The sequence below is a fragment of the Aythya ferina genome (genome assembly GCF_964211825.1).
Source record: "Aythya ferina genome assembly, chromosome: 18".
Classification (NCBI taxonomy): domain Eukaryota; kingdom Metazoa; phylum Chordata; class Aves; order Anseriformes; family Anatidae; genus Aythya; species Aythya ferina.
Genome location: NC_140317.1, coordinates 7538640 through 7543103, shown reverse-complemented (window position 1 = coordinate 7543103; position 4464 = coordinate 7538640). Strand labels below are relative to the sequence as shown.

Genomic DNA, 4464 nt, shown 5'->3' with positions numbered 1-4464 from the left:
ATGTGGGCAGTGGGCCCAGCTCATACATCAGCGTCCCCTCTCCCTGCAGAGCTGCCTCATCCTTGCCTAAGGCACAGCCTGGCCCAAGGCGGGATGGACATGGTGCGTGGACAGACAGACAGGGTCAGGTTCCCTGTCTGAAAAGGGAGGGAGCGGAGCAGCAGTGGCCCTGGTTGTGTTTTTGATCAATGTGGTTATTTTAAGATTTTCTTGTCCCTAAAAAGAATACATCGCCCTTTACTATATGTCAACAGTCTGCGGCTTAGCTCTGTCATCTCCGCTGAGCTGTGTGCAGGTTCCATCCATGTGAATCATATAGTGCACTTATAAAAAATAAAGAAAAAGGAGGGCTGATTTATGCTTATTTATTCTGTGCAACTACAAACATCTGTGTAGAAAACAAATATGGACACTGAAGAAAAAAAACACGCTTCACCCTTTTTCCTCCCCCACCCTTTATTTTTAAACCTTACAAAGGCAGGCCATGTGGTCAACATCTGGAATGTATGTGGGAATTATTCAAATGAGCCTTGGTGGTAGTTGCCTTGTGCCAGGCTCCTGAAGTGGCGAGGAAGAGTGACAGCCAGCCACGGCTGCGTACACGCCGCGTTCCTGCGCACCACATCCACATTCCTGCTGCCTTCCCGTTGCTGGGCTTGCCACTGCTGTCCTGCAGGCCTAGCAGGGCGGCTCCCCTGTGTCACGGCAAGTGTGCTCTGCGTGCCTCCAGTCATGTCTGGTCAAGGATCTCCATGCTTGATGCTAGCCCAGCTCTGAGAGGCAGGGAGCAGCTGTGGATGCTGGTTTGGGCTTGGAAGGGAGGCACTGAAGGACCTGAGCAATGCAGCACTTGCAGGGCAAAGCGAGGAGTGGGCTCAGCCCTCACCTGCAGCCCCCCACAGAGCCCAGGAGAAAACCCCCAGTGCTGGGCAGAGCAGAAGCCCTTGTGGAGCTCTCACCGTGCTGCTTTCAGGGTAAGCAAAAAAATGCTGTTCAGAACCCAAAGTGGCGGAGCAGCATGAGGAAGGAAGGCTGCCTGCTGCAGAGGCACGAGCCTGGTGCCAGGGCAGCCGTGGCACTGAAGGTTAGCAGCTGTCAGATCACAGAATCACAGACTGGCAGGGACTGGAAGGGACCACAAGATGAAGTTTGTGGCCATGGTGCTGGTTCCAACTCGGGCTCAGCTTGTCAGGAGCACAGGTCCCAGGCTCCGCTTGGCCTTTCAGCTGCACAGCGAGCTTGTACCACCCAACCATGCCATGCTTCGCTTCTGCAGTCACAGGCCCAGCCACACAGATCAGCACAAGAATTTGGGAATCTGTGTGAAGAATTAAGAGCTAGCAAACTAAGAGCTTACAAAATTTAAGTATAAAGCCTACACAATGAGGCTAGGCTTGTATAAAGGCGGAACAAAAATGTTTTTGGGGGGGAGGAGGAAGGATGTATTTATTTGCTGCTTTCTAGCCTTTAGCTGGAAGTCCTTCATCAAGAGACTGCATCTGGATGGGAGCTGCATTTAGTGTCAGGCAGCATTTTATTTTGTCTGTTTTATTTTTCCCTATTACTATCAGCTAAGACTCAGTATCCGTACTTCAGGAAGACTTTGGCAAAATCTTCCTGCCTCCTTTGCTAACACTAGCAGAATCCCCCCAAACGCAATGAACCTAGGCAGCCTTTCTCTCCTGACCTGACAAACCGTGTTTCTTTTCTTCCCAAGTAGCCAGGCATCTTCTAATTAGAGGCTGGCTGCTGAGCGCCTTACTCACAGCAGCGGCTCATTACATCAGGCAGCCCGCTTGCGTTCGTGCTAGGCTAATGCTCCCCTATTAACTTCAATGGGAACAGGCGTGCGTGAGTAACCTACCGTCGTGAGCTAAAGCTTGGCGAGGCAGCCCGAAACACGCAGCAATTTGTTCTGGGAGCCCAGCAGCCACCAAAGCACCCGGGCTGTCGTCAGCAGAGGCCGGCGAGGCGGAAAGCCACGCGTTGGGCTCGCTGCGAGGCGCGGGACAGCCGAGGTGCGCTCGAGGAGACGCACTCCCAGCCTCGCTGGCGCGCCGGCCTTGGCTCGCAAACACACGCGCAGTTTTGGGGGAAGCAAAAAAAAAAAAAAAAAAAAAAAAAATCCCGTACAGAATGAGGTTTTTCAGCAGCTCTATTGGCTCCTCTCCTCGGAGCAGTTTGAAACTTTTTGACAGCTTAGCAGCTCAGCGGCGCGACGCGCGCCCCGCCGGCCGGGCAGCTGCGGGAGCCCTCGGTGCCACCCGGGGGAGCCCCCGGCACAGGGGGGCGGCACCGCCACAGACCCCGGGGACGCGGGGACACGGGGATGGGGAGGGGGGGACGGGGACAAGGGCGACCCCCCGCCCGCCGGTGCCCTCTAGCGGCCCCGCCGCCTTGCCGAGGCGAGGAGCCGCAGCTTGCCGTGGTGCAAGGCAGCGTTCTGCCCTCGGCTTCATTGCTAATTGACTCCAGCTGAGGATCTGGCCCGGCTTGTTCAAACAAATTAAAAACGATGCAAATCAGCCGCAAGTACTTGATGATTTCACTGTGCTAAGGGGAATACAACTATTTGGCACTGGGTGTGCTGTCAATGGGAGGATTGCTAAGTATTTTGCAAGCGCAGCACTTTCGAAGTGCAAAATGGCTCGCTTATGTTAGGGCTGATCAAAAATATTTTGTCAAAACTGTTTTTTCAGTGGAAAATTGAATTTCCAAAAAAAAAGCCATCTTTTCACAATGGAGATCTGCCTTTGCAGGAGAAATGTATTTCCCTCAAGAACAATTCAGCCAAAATTTTAAGCTTCTGTTTACAAACTCTCAGTTTCTGGTGACACTATTCATTTTTGGGGTTTTAAAATAAAAAGTTTACATTTCTGCAGCAGAGGAGGAATCATTTTCCATACAGGTCTATGAATTAACTCTCATAAAACCCCAGCCAGCAACACAAGCATAGTTTTCTTTTTATGGATGAGAAGCTGAGAAGCAAAGAGGTTAAGTGATTTGGCTCCAATCCCTACAGGCACCATTAAAAGCTCCTGGCTCCCAGTTCTGTGCTCAGAATGTTAGATCGCATGACATATCTTTGTGAGGCAGTTAAATGCTTTCAGACTCCCTTGGATTTCAACGGGAGAATCAGTCAGTCTACCGAGAACAAAAAGAATGATAGAGTAGCCTTGCCTCAACTCACACAGCGAGTCCTCAGTGGAGTCAGAGCCGGGACTTCTGGCTCTCGGTTCTTTGCAGCACACACCACACAACCTTGCTGGCTGTACAGACGGCTGATGCTTTCTTGTGGCCCACCCAGCCAAATCTGACACCTGAAGATCAAACAGCAGTGTCTTTCCCATGGACAGTGATATCTGCCCTGGACTGAAGATCTGGTTGATACCTGTAACTGAACAATTGAACCGCTACTCTTACTGCGTGGTTAATAGTACAGCATTACGTTATCAGCCCCAAAATGATGATGGTTGGCCACACGGAGGAGATCAGAAGACCGAGCAGGCTGATGAGATAACGGAGGGTGGCACTTGTCTCTTGGTTAGAGCACATGCTTAGCAGCTGAAGCTGTTATATGTTTGAAGCTGTTATATATGTTTGGGCACTTTCAGAGTGTCTAAAAATGGTTAAATCATAACATTTCATTATACCTCAGCTTTCATATATGCTTGTAAAGTGTTTCCAAACCTTGTGAAAGAGCAAGGTCTTACTCATATGTATGTTATTTAGCTGGGCAGAAACTTAGCTTGACTCTCCACGTACTCTCCAACATTACAACAGGCAAGATCATGTCCCACCTGTGCTCTTATCTTGCTTGTCTACCTCCAGAGGCTGACACCTAGGGATAGATTAGTTAGGCATCATAATTTAAAGTGCCCTGCTTTATAGTGATTTCCGTGATTTTCATAAGCATGTGTCTCCTCTGAGATATCTGGGAAACTGCGTCACTTTGAACATTGCCTGAATATCTCACTGTGAGCAGCCAAGATGGAAAATGTTACTTATGTTCTTTTGTATGTTGGAAAACACAACATTTGTTCCTGGGTGGTACAGATCTCTTCAGTCAACCAGTTGTGTATGCTAATATTTCTACATTGAGGCTTTATTATCTTTATTCCCACTAGCTTTGCTTAGGACATGCCATCCCTCCCCTTGATGTTTTTCTTTTATTCTGGACCAGAATCCTGATGACCAGGTTGAGGAACCAGACAAAACTGGATTGTATTACAGCTGAAATACCAGGCTATAGTTCTAATAAATCTTCCCACTTTGCCAATCAAATTATTTGTAAACTATCTAGAGCAAGGGGATTTTTCTACAAATAGCTGGTGTAATGATCTTGCTAACAAACGATTATCATGTTTGGGAGAATTCCCGGTTTGGCAGGAGCTGTGCAGGAAGCCCTGTATCCAGTTCAGAGGCCAGTGATCGGAGCATATCTTTTATCATAGGAGCCAGTAT

At 49.2% G+C, this 4464-nt stretch overlaps 1 long non-coding RNA gene across 1 annotated transcript; it reads right to left on the bottom strand.

Annotated features, from left to right (window-relative positions):
* Positions 1-349: 349 nt before the first annotated feature.
* On the bottom strand, positions 350-2051 carry LOC311421124. Its single transcript, XR_014684710.1, has 2 exons — positions 1865-2051; positions 350-1318 (listed from the first exon to the last, which is right to left on the bottom strand). It is a non-coding gene; the product is annotated as an uncharacterized lncRNA (long non-coding RNA).
* Positions 2052-4464: the final 2413 nt, after the last annotated feature.